General features: G+C 50.2%; 2 non-coding genes across 2 annotated transcripts; both read right to left on the bottom strand.

The window, feature by feature from the left end:
• Nucleotides 1–4417: 4417 nt before the first annotated feature.
• TRNAC-GCA (transfer RNA cysteine (anticodon GCA)) lies at nt 4418–4489 on the bottom strand. The gene has a single exon. It is a non-coding gene; the product is annotated as a tRNA-Cys (tRNA).
• A 7793-nt stretch (nt 4490–12282) lies between these two features.
• On the bottom strand, nt 12283–12354 carry TRNAC-GCA (transfer RNA cysteine (anticodon GCA)). Its single transcript has one exon. It is a non-coding gene; the product is annotated as a tRNA-Cys (tRNA).
• Nucleotides 12355–14852: the final 2498 nt, after the last annotated feature.

The following is a 14852-nucleotide window of genomic DNA, read 5'->3' on the forward strand; positions in this document are numbered from 1 at the left end:
AATCCTCCATTCCAGGCAGTGGACCACCTTCCACGATGCCCCACAACTACACCTTCCTCCGCAACGCCCTCTAACCACTTACCTCGACAACTGCTCTCCTTGACATCCTCCTCGCCTCAGTCCATCCAGCGACATGCTCCAGTCCCCCGATCCATTGCTCTCCATTCCACTCTCCTTGACATCCACCTCGCCTCAGTCCATCCATGGGTGGTAGTTGGGGTCCTGGGTGGTAGTTGGGGAGAAGGAGTGGTGGTAGTTGGTGTGAAGGGCTGGAGGCAGTGGTGGTAGTTGGTGTGAAGGGCTGGAGGCAGTGGTGGATTGCAGAGGGGGAGACCATTTTCTTGATATAAAAAAAATAAATAAAAATACAAAGGCATATAAAAGCCCCCATCTTTTTATTTTCAACATGCCACATGCTTTGACAGACACAACACCACTTTTGGCAGATCCACAACCTAGAATCCTCCATTCCAGGCAGTGGACCACCTTCCACGATGCCCCACAACTACACCTTCCTCCGCAACGCCCTCTAACCACTTACCTCGACAACTGCTCTCATTGACATCCTCCTCGCCTCAGTCCATCCAGCGACATGCTCCAGGGTCTTCAGGGACATTGCTCTCCATTAAGCTCTCCCTGACATCCACCTCGCCTCAGTCCATCCATGCACCGATATCTTCCAATCCCATGAGTGGTGGTGGTGTGGGTGGTAAGGTTCCATAGGAAGAAGGTTGTTGGTGTGGAAGTGAGTGGTCCCGGGTCCTGGGTGGTAGTTGGGGAGAAGGAGTGGTGGTAGTTGGTGTGAAGGGCTGGAGGCAGTGGTGGTAGTTGGTGTGAAGGGCTGGAGGCAGTGGTGGATTGCAGAGGGGGAGACCATTTTCTTGATATAAAAAAAAAAAAAAATACAAAGGCATATAAAAGCCCCCCTCTTTTTATTTTCAACATGCCACATGCTTCAACAGACACAACACCACTTTTGGCAGATCCACAACCTAGAATCCTCCATTCCAGGCAGTGGACCACCTTCCACGATGCCCCACAACTACACCTTCCTTCGCAACGCCCTCTAACCACTTACCTCGACAACTGCTCTCCTTGACATCCTCCTCGCCTCAGTCCATCCAGCGACATGCTCCAGTCCCCCGATCCATTGCTCTCCATTCCACTCTCCTTGACATCCACCTCGCCTCAGTCCATCCATGGGTGGTAGTTGGGGTCCTGGGTGGTAGTTGGGGAGAAGGAGTGGTGGTAGTTGGTGTGAAGGGCTGGAGGCAGTGGTGGTAGTTGGTGTGAAGGGCTGGAGGCAGTGGTGGATTGCAGAGGGGGAGACCATTTTCTTGATATAACAAAAAAAAAAAAAAATACAAAGGCATATAAAAGCCCCCCTCTTTTTATTTTCAACATGCCACATGCTTCGACAGACACAACACCACTTTTGGCAGATCCACAACCTAGAATCCTCCATTCCAGGCAGTGGACCACCTTCCACGATGCCCCACAACTACACCTTCCTCCGCAACGCCCTCTAACCACTTACCTCGACAACTGCTCTCCTTGACATCCTCCTCGCCTCAGTCCATCCAGCGACATGCTCCAGTCCCCCGATCCATTGCTCTCCATTCCACTCTCCTTGACATCCACCTCGCCTCAGTCCATCCATGGGTGGTAGTTGGGGTCCTGGGTGGTAGTTGGGGAGAAGGAGTGGTGGTAGTTGGTGTGAAGGGCTGGAGGCAGTGGTGGTAGTTGGTGTGAAGGGCTGGAGGCAGTGGTGGATTGCAGAGGGGGAGACCATTTTCTTGATATAAAAAAAATAAATAAAAATACAAAGGCATATAAAAGCCCCCATCTTTTTATTTTCAACATGTCACATGCTTCGACAGACACAACACCACTTTTGGCAGATCCACAACCTAGAATCCTCCATTCCAGGCAGTGGACCACCTTCCACGATGCCCCACAACTACACCTTCCTCCGCAACGCCCTCTAACCACTTACCTCGACAACTGCTCTCCTTGACATCCTCCTCGCCTCAGTCCATCCAGCGACATGCTCCAGTCCCCCGATCCATTGCTCTCCATTCCACTCTCCTTGACATCCACCTCGCCTCAGTCCATCCATGGGTGGTAGTTGGGGTCCTGGGTGGTAGTTGGGGAGAAGGAGTGGTGGTAGTTGGTGTGAAGGGCTGGAGGCAGTGGTGGTAGTTGGTGTGAAGGGCTGGAGGCAGTGGTGGATTGCAGAGGGGGAGACCATTTTCTTGATATAACAAAAAAAATAAAAAATACAAAGGCATATAAAAGCCCCCCTCTTTTTATTTTCAACATGCCACATGCTTCGACAGACACAACCCCACTTTTGGCAGATCCACAACCTAGAATCCTCCATTCCAGGCAGTGGACCACCTTCCACGATGCCCCACAACTACACCTTCCTCCGCAACGCCCTCTAACCACTTACCTCGACAACTGCTCTCCTTGACATCCTCCTCGCCTCAGTCCATCCAGCGACATGCTCCAGTCCCCCGATCCATTGCTCTCCATTCCACTCTCCTTGACATCCACCTCGCCTCAGTCCATCCATGGGTGGTAGTTGGGGTCCTGGGTGGTAGTTGGGGAGAAGGAGTGGTGGTAGTTGGTGTGAAGGGCTGGAGGCAGTGGTGGTAGTTGGTGTGAAGGGCTGGAGGCAGTGGTGGATTGCAGAGGGGGAGACCATTTTCTTGATATAAAAAAAATAAATAAAAATACAAAGGCATATAAAAGCCCCCATCTTTTTATTTTCAACATGTCACATGCTTCGACAGACACAACACCACTTTTGGCAGATCCACAACCTAGAATCCTCCATTCCAGGCAGTGGACCACCTTCCACGATGCCCCACAACTACACCTTCCTCCGCAACGCCCTCTAACCACTTACCTCGACAACTGCTCTCCTTGACATCCTCCTCGCCTCAGTCCATCCAGCGACATGCTCCAGTCCCCCGATCCATTGCTCTCCATTCCACTCTCCTTGACATCCACCTCGCCTCAGTCCATCCATGGGTGGTAGTTGGGGTCCTGGGTGGTAGTTGGGGAGAAGGAGTGGTGGTAGTTGGTGTGAAGGGCTGGAGGCAGTGGTGGTAGTTGGTGTGAAGGGCTGGAGGCAGTGGTGGATTGCAGAGGGGGAGACCATTTTCTTGATATAAAAAAAATAAATAAAAATACAAAGGCATATAAAAGCCCCCATCTTTTTATTTTCAACATGTCACATGCTTCGACAGACACAACACCACTTTTGGCAGATCCACAACCTAGAATCCTCCATTCCAGGCAGTGGACCACCTTCCACGATGCCCCACAACTACACCTTCCTCCGCAACGCCCTCTAACCACTTACCTCGACAACTGCTCTCCTTGACATCCTCCTCGCCTCAGTCCATCCAGCGACATGCTCCAGTCCCCCGATCCATTGCTCTCCATTCCACTCTCCTTGACATCCACCTCGCCTCAGTCCATCCATGGGTGGTAGTTGGGGTCCTGGGTGGTAGTTGGGGAGAAGGAGTGGTGGTAGTTGGTGTGAAGGGCTGGAGGCAGTGGTGGTAGTTGGTGTGAAGGGCTGGAGGCAGTGGTGGATTGCAGAGGGGGAGACCATTTTCTTGATATAAAAAAAATAAATAAAAATACAAAGGCATATAAAAGCCCACCAGACATCCGAGGTTCTCACGATCCATCTCTTTTAACAGCTTTTATCTTCATGGTCTTCACAGGATTCGAACTCACAACCTCTTCGCTACAAGGCGGCTGCTCTAACCACTAGGCCGTGGGAGCTGCTTGTCAAGCAAATGCGGCGACCAAGGTCTTGGCCTGTTTTGGCACACAGAGCAACTGCACAGAGGAAGGGGAGGGGGGGAGGGGACTCCAACCTAAGGTGGAGCTAGCTCTCAACTTCCTATGTCAAGATCCCTGAATGCTAAGTGGTTAGCCTTGCCACCTTACAGTGTGAAGGTGGTGGGTTCAATCTATAAATGTAACTTAGATGTAAATTTTGTCAAACCACAAAAAGATCAAAGAGTTACATTCGTGGATCTTAAAGGGATACTCGTGTGTCAATTTTTTATTTTTTTAATTAACTGGTGCCAAAAAGTTATACAGATTAGTAAATGACTTGTATTTAAAGCTCTTTACTCTTATCAGCTGCTTTATACTACAGAGGAAGTTCTATGGTTCTTTTCTGTCTGACCCCAATGCTCCACCAAGAAAAAATTGTGCATTAGCGGGCATTTGTATTTGAATCAAGGACCTCTTGAACCTCTGCGCTCCAGGGTGGCTGCTCATCAACTGGATGAGGCGACCAAAATCTTGCAGTGCAAAGCTAGTGGGGGTCTGCTATAAACGACATATGTAGGATGTGGATAAGCTGTAAAGAAAGCATGCGTGTGTTAGGGGGCACTCGGATTTGAACCAAGGACCTCTTGATCTGCAGTCAAATGCTCTACCACTGAGCTATACCCCCGCAACCTGCAGCTCATCTGTACCTCAACATTTTTAATTTTCTGCAATAAACTACATGTGTGGGATACAGTTAAGCTTGTAAAGAAAAAAAATGTGTGTTACGGGCACTTGGACCTCTTTACATGCAGTCAAATGCTCTACCACTGAGCTTTAGCCCCACAACATGTGGCTTGTTTGTACCTCAACGTTGCCTCCAGCCCTTCACACCAACTACCACCACTCTTTCTCCCCAACTACCACCCAGGACCCGGGACCACTCACTTCCACACCAACAACCTTCTTCCTATGGCGCCTCCCCCCCACCACCACTACATATGTGGGATATGGTTAAGTCGTAAAGCAAAAAAATGTGTGTTGGGGGCACTCGGATTTGAGCCAAGGACCTCCTGATCTGCAGTCAAATGCTCTACCACTGAGCTATACCCCCGCAACACATGGCTTGCCAGCATAACATAATTGCCAGGGGATTCGAAGCTAAGTCCGAACTAGCTCTCGGCTTGCCTGTACTGTCCCAGTCAAATGTATATGAACCGGTGGGAAAAAAATTATTTTGTCAAAACAGGCCAAGACCACAGTCATCCTTGCCAGTTTCCATGAAGCTCTCATGGTCTAGAGGTTAGAGCTGCTGCCTTGGAGCAGAGAGGCTGTGAGTTCAAGTCCTGTGAAGACACTGAAGCTAGTTTGGAGAAATTGTGGTGTGTGTGTGTGTGTGTGTGTGTGTGTGTGTGTAGTGGTTGATGGTCGGGCATCCATAAGGTGTTGGAGAAGGAGCTATGGTGTGGATGGCTGTGGTAGCTGGTATGTGCGTGTGGGTGGGAAGGTTCCATAGGAAGAAGGTTGTTGGTGTGGAAGTGAGTGGTCCCGGTTCCTGGGTGGTAGTTGGTGTGAAGGGCTGGTGGCAGTGGTGGTAGTTGGTGTGGAGGCAGTGGTGGTAATTGGTGTGAAGGGCTGGAGGCAATGGTGGATTGCAGAGGAGGTTTTCTTGATAAAAAACAAAACAAAAGGCTAATAAAAGCCCCCATCTTTTTATTTTCAACATCCCACATGCTTCGACAGACACAACACTACTTTTGGCAGATCCCCAACCTAGAATCCTCCATTCCAGGCAGTGGACCACCTTCCACGATGCCCCACAACTACACCTTCCTCCGCAACGCCCTCTAACCACTTACCTCGACAACTGCTCTCCTTGACATCCTCCTCGTCTCAGTCCATCCATGCACCGATATCTTCCAATCCCATGAGTGGTGGTGGTGTGGGTGGTAAGGTTCCATAGGAAGAAGGTTGTTGGTGTGGAAGTGAGTGGTCCCGGGTCCTGGGTGGTAGTTGGGGAGAAGGAGTGGTGGTAGTTGGTGTGAAGGGCTGGAGGCAGTGGTGGTAGTTGGTGTGAAGGGCTGGAGGCAGTGGTGGATTGCAGAGGGGGAGACCATTTTCTTGATATAACAAAAAAAAATAAAAATACAAAGGCATATAAAAGCCCCCCTCTTTTTATTTTCAACATGCCACATGCTTCGACAGACACAACACCACTTTTGGCAGATCCACAACCTAGAATCCTCCATTCCAGGCAGTGGACCACCTTCCACGATGCCCCACAACTACACCTTCCTCCGCAACGCCCTCTAACCACTTACCTCGACAACTGCTCTCCTTGACATCCTCCTCGCCTCAGTCCATCCAGCGACATGCTCCAGTCCCCCGATCCATTGCTCTCCATTCCACTCTCCTTGACATCCACCTCGCCTCAGTCCATCCATGGGTGGTAGTTGGGGTCCTGGGTGGTAGTTGGGGAGAAGGAGTGGTGGTAGTTGGTGTGAAGGGCTGGAGGCAGTGGTGGTAGTTGGTGTGAAGGGCTGAAGGCAGTGGTGGATTGCAGAGGGGGAGACCATTTTCTTGATATAAAAAAAATAAATAAAAATACAAAGGCATATAAAAGCCCCCATCTTTTTATTTTCAACATGTCACATGCTTCGACAGACACAACACCACTTTTGGCAGATCCACAACCAAGAATCCTCCATTCCAGGCAGTGGACCACCTTCCACGATGCCCCACAACTACACCTTCCTCCGCAACGCCCTCTAACCACTTACCTCGACAACTGCTCTCCTTGACATCCTCCTCGCCTCAGTCCATCCAGCGACATGCTCCAGTCCCCCGATCCATTGCTCTCCATTCCACTCTCCTTGACATCCACCTCGCCTCAGTCCATCCATGGGTGGTAGTTGGGGTCCTGGGTGGTAGTTGGGGAGAAGGAGTGGTGGTAGTTGGTGTGAAGGGCTGGAGGCAGTGGTGGTAGTTGGTGTGAAGGGCTGGAGGCAGTGGTGGATTGCAGAGGGGGAGACCATTTTCTTGATATAAAAAAAAAATAAAAATACAAAGGCATATAAAAGCCCCCATCTTTTTATTTTCAACATGCCACATGCTTTGACAGACACAACACCACTTTTGGCACATCCACAACCTAGAATCCTCCATTCCAGGCAGTGGACCACCTTCCACGATGCCCCAAAACTACACCTTCCTCCGCAACGCCCTCTAACCACTTACCTCGACAACTGCTCTCCTTGACATCCTCCTCGCCTCAGTCCATCCAGCGACATGCTCCAGTCCCCCCGATCCATTGCTCTCCATTCCACTCTCCTTGACATCCACCTCGCCTCAGTCCATCCATGGGTGGTAGTTGGGGTCCTGGGTGGTAGTTGGGGAGAAGGAGTGGTGGTAGTTGGTGTGAAGGGCTGGAGGCAGTGGTGGTAGTTGGTGTGAAGGGCTGGAGGCAGTGGTGGATTGCAGAGGGGGAGACCATTTTCTTGATATAAAAAAAATAAATAAAAATACAAAGGCATATAAAAGCCCCCATCTTTTTATTTTCAACATGCCACATGCTTTGACAGACACAACACCACTTTTGGCAGATCCACAACCTAGAATCCTCCATTCCAGGCAGTGGACCACCTTCCACGATGGCCCACAACTACACCTTCCTCCGCAACGCCCTCTAACCACTTACCTCGACAACTGCTCTCCTTGACATCCTCCTCGCCTCAGTCCATCCATGCACCGATATCTTCCAATCCCATGAGTGTTCGTGGTGTGGGTGGTAAGATTCCATAGGAAGAAGGTTGTTGGTGTGGAAGTGGTCCCGGGTCCTGGGTGGTCGTTGGGGAGAAGGAGTGGTGGTAGTTGGTGTGAAGGGCTGGAGGCAGTGGTGGTAGTTGGTGTGAAGGGCTGGAGGCAGTGGTGGATTGCAGAGGGGGAGACCATTTTCTTGATATAAAAAAAAAAAAAAAAAATACAAAGGCATATAAAAGCCCCCATCTTTTTATTTTCAACATGCCACATGCTTTGACAGACCCAACACCACTTTTGGCAGATCCACAACCTAGAATCCTCCATTCCAGGCAGTGGACCACCTTCCACGATGCCCCACAACTACACCTTCCTCCGCAACGCCCTCTAACCACTTACCTCGACAACTGCTCTCATTGACATCCTCCTCGCCTCAGTCCATCCAGCGACATGCTCCAGGGTCTTCAGGGACATTGCTCTCCATTCCGCTCTCCCCGACATCCACACCGCCTCAGTCCATCCATGCACCGATATCTTCCAATCCCATGAGTGGTGGTGGTGTGGGTGGTAAGGTTCCATAGGAAGAAGGTTGTTGGTGTGGAAGTGAGTGGTCCCGGGTCCTGGGTGGTAGTTGGGGAGAAGGAGTGGTGGTAGTTGGTGTGAAGGGCTGGAGGCAGTGGTGGTAGTTGGTGTGAAGGGCTGGAGGCAGTGGTGGATTGCAGAGGGGGAGACCATTTTCTTGATATAAAAAAAAAAAAAATACAAAGGCATATAAAAGCCCCCCTCTTTTTATTTTCAACATGCCACATGCTTCAACAGACACAACACCACTTTTGGCAGATCCACAACCTAGAATCCTCCATTCCAGGCAGTGGACCACCTTCCACGATGCCCCACAACTACACCTTCCTCCGCAACGCCCTCTAACCACTTACCTCGACAACTGCTCTCCTTGACATCCTCCTCGCCTCAGTCCATCCAGCGACATGCTCCAGTCCCCCGATCCATTGCTCTCCATTCCATTCTCCATGACATCCACCTCGCCTCAGTCCATCCATGGGTGGTAGTTGGGGTCCTGGGTGGTAGTTGGGGAGAAGGAGTAGTGGTAGTTGGTGTGAAGGGCTGGAGGCAGTGGTGGTAGTTGGTGTGAAGGGCTGGAGGCAGTGGTGGATTGCAGAGGGGGAGACCATTTTCTTGATATAAAAAAAAAAAAAATAATACAAAGGCATATAAAAGCCCCCCTCTTTTTATTTTCAACATGCCACATGCTTCGACAGACACAACACCACTTTTGGCAGATCCACAACCTAGAATCCTCCATTCCAGGCAGTGGACCACCTTCCACGATGCCCCACAACTACACCTTCCTCCGCAACGCCCTCTAACCACTTACCTCGACAACTGCTCTCCTTGACATCCTCCTCGCCTCAGTCCATCCAGCGACATGCTCCAGTCCCCCGATCCATTGCTCTCCATTCCATTCTCCTTGACATCCACCTCGCCTCAGTCCATCCATGGGTGGTAGTTGGGGTCCTGGGTGGTAGTTGGGGAGAAGGAGTGGTGGTAGTTGGTGTGAAGGGCTGGAGGCAGTGGTGGTAGTTGGTGTGAAGGGCTGGAGGCAGTGGTGGATTGCAGAGGGGGAGACCATTTTCTTGATATAACAAAAAAAAATACAAAGGCATATAAAAGCCCCCATCTTTTTATTTTCAACATGCCACATGCTTTGACAGACACAACACCACTTTTGGCAGATCCACAACCTAGAATCCTCCATTCCAGGCAGTGGACCACCTTCCACGATGCCCCACAACTACACCTTCCTCCGCAACGCCCTCTAACCACTTACCTCGACAACTGCTCTCCTTGACATCCTCCTCGCCTCAGTCCATCCAGCGACATGCTCCAGTCCCCCGATCCATTGCTCTCCATTCCACTCTCCTTGACATCCACCTCGCCTCAGTCCATCCATGGGTGGTAGTTGGGGTCCTGGGTGGTAGTTGGGGAGAAGGAGTGGTGGTAGTTGGTGTGAAGGGCTGGAGGCAGTGGTGGTAGTTGGTGTGAAGGGCTGGAGGCAGTGGTGGATTGCAGAGGGGGAGACCATTTTCTTGATATAACAAAAATAAATAAAAATACAAAGGCATATAAAAGCCCCCCTCTTTTTATTTTCAACATGCCACATGCTTCGACAGACACAACACCACTTTTGGCAGATCCACAACCTAGAATCCTCCATTCCAGGCAGTGGACCACCTTCCACGATGCCCCACAACTACACCTTCCTCCGCAATGCCCTCTAACCACTTACCTCAACAACTGCTCTCCTTGACATCCTCCTCGCCTCAGTCCATCCAGCGACATGCTCCAGTCCCCCGATCCATTGCTCTCCATTCCACTCTCCTTGACATCCACCTCGCCTCAGTCCATCCGAGGGTGGTAGTTGGGGTCCTGGGTGGTAGTTGGGGAGAAGGAGTGGTGGTAGTTGGTGTGAAGGGCGGGAGGCAGTGGTGGTAGTTGGTGTGAAGGGCTGGACGCAGTGGTGGATTGCAGAGGGGGAGACCATTTTCTTGATATAACAAAAATAAATAAATATACAAAGGCATATAAAAGCCCCCCTCTTTTTATTTTCAACATGCCACATGCTTTGACAGACACAACACCACTTTTGGCAGATCCACAACCTAGAATCCTCCATTCCAGGCAGTGGACCACCTTCCACGATGCCCCACAACTACACCTTCCTCCGCAAAGCCCTCTAACCACTTACCTCGAACACTACTCTCCTTGACATCCTCCTCGCCTCAGTCCATCCAGCGACATGCTCCAGTCCCCCGATCCATTGCTCTCCATTCCACTCTCCTTGACATCCACCTCGCCTCAGTCCATCCATGGGTGGTAGTTGGGGTCCTGGGTGGTAGTTGGGGAGAAGGAGTGGTGGTAGTTGGTGTGAAGGGCTGGAGGCAGTGGTGGTAGTTGGTGTGAAGGGCTGGAGGCAGTGGTGGATTGCAGAGGGGGAGACCATTTTCTTGATATAACAAAAAAAAATAAAAATACAAAGGCATATAAAAGCCCCCCTCTTTTTATTTTCAACATGCCACATGCTTCGACAGACACAACACCACTTTTGGCAGATCCACAACCTAGAATCCTCCATTCCAGGCAGTGGACCACCTTCCACGATGCCCCACAACTACACCTTCCTCCGCAACGCCCTCTAACCACTTACCTCGACAACTGCTCTCCTTGACATCCTCCTCGCCTCAGTCCATCCAGCGACATGCTCCAGTCCCCCGATCCATTGCTCTCCATTCCACTCTCCTTGACATCCACCTCGCCTCAGTCCATCCATGGGTGGTAGTTGGGGTCCTGGGTGGTAGTTGGGGAGAAGGAGTGGTGGTAGTTGGTGTGAAGGGCTGGAGGCAGTGGTGGTAGTTGGTGTGAAGGGCTGGAGGCAGTGGTGGATTGCAGAGGGGGAGACCATTTTCTTGATATAAAAAAAATAAATAAAAATACAAAGGCATATAAAAGCCCCCATCTTTTTATTTTCAACATGTCACATGCTTCGACAGACACAACACCACTTTTGGCAGATCCACAACCTAGAATCCTCCATTCCAGGCAGTGGACCACCTTCCACGATGCCCCACAACTACACCTTCCTCCGCAACGCCCTCTAACCACTTACCTCGACAACTGCTCTCCTTGACATCCTCCTCGCCTCAGTCCATCCAGCGACATGCTCCAGTCCCCCGATCCATTGCTCTCCATTCCACTCTCCTTGACATCCACCTCGCCTCAGTCCATCCATGGGTGGTAGTTGGGGTCCTGGGTGGTAGTTGGGGAGAAGGAGTGGTGGTAGTTGTTGTGAAGGGCTGGAGGCAGTGGTGGTAGTTGGTGTGAAGGGCTGGAGGCAGTGGTGGATTGCAGAGGGGGAGACCATTTTCTTGATATAAAAAAAATAAATAAAAATACAAAGGCATATAAAAGCCCACCAGACATCCGAGGTTCTCACGATCCATCTCTTTTAACAGCTTATATCTTCATGGTCTTCACAGGATTCGAACTCTCAACCTCTTCGCTACAAGGCGGCTGCTCTAACCACTAGGCCGTGGGAGCTGCTTGTCAGGCAAATGCGGCGACCAAGGTCTTGGCCTGTTTTGGCACACAGAGCAACTGCACAGAGGAAGGGGAGGGGGGGAGGGGACTCCAACCTAAGGTGGAGCTAGCTCTCAACTTCCTATGTCAAGATCCCTGAATGCTAAGTGGTTAGCCTTGCCACCTTACAGTGTGAAGGTGGTGGGTTCAATCTATAAATGTAACTTAGATGTAAATTTTGTCAAACCACAAAAAGATCAAAGAGTTACATTCGTGGATCTTAAAGGGATACTCGTGTGTCAATTTTTTTTTTTTTAATTAACTGGTGCCAAAAAGTTATACAGATTAGTAAATGACTTGTATTTAAAGCTCTTTACTCTTATCAGCTGCTTTATACTACAGAGGAAGTTCTATGGTTCTTTTCTGTCTGACCCCAATGCTCCACCAAGAAAAAATTGTGCATTAGCGGGCATTTGTATTTGAATCAAGGACCTCTTGAACCTCTGCGCTCCAGGGTGGCTGCTCATCAACTGGATGAGGCGACCAAAATCTTGCAGTGCAAAGCTAGTGGGGGTCTGCTATAAACGACATATGTAGGATGTGGATAAGCTGTAAAGAAAGCATGCGTGTGTTAGGGGGCACTCGGATTTGAACCAAGGACCTCTTGATCTGCAGTCAAATGCTCTACCACTGAGCTATACCCCCGCAACCTGCAGCTCATCTGTACCTCAACATTTTTAATTTTCTGCAATAAACTACATGTGTGGGATACAGTTAAGCTTGTAAAGAAAAAAAATGTGTGTTACGGGCACTTGGACCACTTTACATGCAGTCAAATGCTCTACCACTGAGCTTTAGCCCGACAACATGTGGCTTGTTTGTACCTCAACGTTACCTCCAGCCCTTCACACCAACTACCACCACTCCTTCTCCCCAACTACCACCCAGGACCCGGGACCACTCACTTCCACACCAACAACCTTCTTCCTATGGCGCCTCCCCCCCACCACCACTACATATGTGGGATATGGTTAAGTCGTAAAGCAAAAAAATGTGTGTTAGGGGGCACTCGGATTTGAGCCAAGGACCTCCTGATCTGCAGTCAAATGCTCTACCACTGAGCTATACCCCCGCAACACATGGCTTGCCAGCATAACCGCACAGAGGGGGGATTCGAAGCTAAGTCCGAACTAGCTCTCGGCTTAGCTGTACTGTCCCAGTCAAATGTATATGAACCGGTGGGAAAAAAATTATTTTGTCACAACAGGCCAAGACCACAGTCATCCTTGCCAGTTTCCATGAAGCTCTCATGGTCTAGAGGTTAGAGCTGCTGCCTTGGAGCAGAGAGGCTGTGAGTTCAAGTCCTGTGAAGACACTGAAGCTAGTTTGGAGAAATTGTGGTGTGTGTGTGTGTGTGTGTGTGTGTGTGTGTGTGTGAAGTGGTTGATGGTCGGGCATCCATAAGGTGTTGGAGAAGGAGCTGTGGTAGCTGGTATGTGCGTGTGGGTGGGAAGGTTCCATAGGAAGAAGGTTGTTGGTGTGGAAGTGAGTGGTCCCGGTTCCTGGGTGGTAGTTGATGTGAAGGGCTGGTGGCAGTGGTGGTAGTTGGTGTGGAGGCAGTGGTGGTAATTGGTGTGAAGGGCTGGAGGCAATGGTGGATTGCAGAGGAGGTTTTCTTGATAAAAAAAAAACAAAAGGCTAATAAAAGCCCCCATCTTTTTATTTTCAACATCCCACATGCTTCGACAGACACAACACTACTTTTGGCAGATCCCCAACCTAGAATCCTCCATTCCAGGCAGTGGACCACCTTCCACGATGCCCCACAACTACACCTTCCTCCGCAACGCCCTCTAACCACTTACCTCGACAACTGCTCTCCTTGACATCCTCCTCGCCTCAGTCCATCCATGCACCGATATCTTCCAATCCCATGAGTGGTGGTGGTGTGGGTGGTAAGGTTCCATAGGAAGAAGGTTGTTGGTGTGGAAGTGAGTGGTCCCGGGTCCTGGGTGGTAGTTGGGGAGAAGGAGTGGTGGTAGTTGGTGTGAAGGGCTGGAGGCAGTGGTGGTAGTTGGTGTGAAGGGCTGGAGGCAGTTTTGGATTGCAGAGGGGGAGACCATTTTCTTGATATAAAAAAATAAAAATAAAATACAAAGGCATATAAAAGCCCCCATCTTTTTATTTTCAACATGCCACATGCTTTGACAGACACAACACCACTTTTGGCAGATCCACAACATAGAATCCTCCATTCCAGGCAGTGGACCACCTTCCACGATGCCCCAAAACTACACCTTCCTCCGCAACGCCCTCTAACCACTTACCTCGACAACTGCTCTCCTTGACATCCTCCTCGCCTCAGTCCATCCAGCGACATGCTCCAGTCCCCCCGATCCATTGCTCTCCATTCCACTCTCCTTGACATCCACCTCGCCTCAGTCCATCCATGGGTGGTAGTTGGGGTCCTGGGTGGTACTTGGGGAGAAGGAGTGGTGGTAGTTGGTGTGAAGGGCTGGAGGCAGTGGTGGTAGTTGGTGTGAAGGGCTGGAGGCAGTGGTGGATTGCAGAGGGGGAGACCATTCTCTTGATATAAAAAAAAAAAAAAAAAATACAAAGGCATATAAAAGCCCCCATCTTTTTATTTTCAACATGCCACATGCTTTGACAGACACAACACCACTTTTGGCAGATCCACAACCTAGAATCCTCCATTCCAGGCAGTGGACCACCTTCCACGATGCCCCACAACTACACCTTCCTCCGCAACGCCCTCTAACCACTTACCTCGACAACTGCTCTCCTTGACATCCTCCTCGCCTCAGTCCATCCATGCACCGATATCTTCCAATCCCATGAGTGGTGGTGGTGTGGGTGGTAAGGTTCCATAGGAAGAAGGTTGTTGGTGTGGAAGTGAGTGGTCCCGGGTCCTGGGTGGTAGTTGGGGAGAAGGAGTGGTGGTAGTTGGTGTGAAGGGCTGGAGGCAGTGGTGGTAGTTGGTGTGAAGGGCTGGAGGCAGTGGTGGATTGCAGAGGGGGAGACCATTTTCTTGATATAAAAAAAATAAATAAAAATACAAAGGCATATAAAAGCCCCCATCTTTTTATTTTCATTATGCCACATGCTTCGACAGACACAACACCACTTTTGGCAGATCCACAACCTAGAATCCTCCATTCCAGGCAGTGGACCACCTTCCACGA

The sequence above is a fragment of the Hyla sarda genome, chromosome 2 (genome assembly GCF_029499605.1).
Source record: "Hyla sarda isolate aHylSar1 chromosome 2, aHylSar1.hap1, whole genome shotgun sequence".
Classification (NCBI taxonomy): domain Eukaryota; kingdom Metazoa; phylum Chordata; class Amphibia; order Anura; family Hylidae; genus Hyla; species Hyla sarda.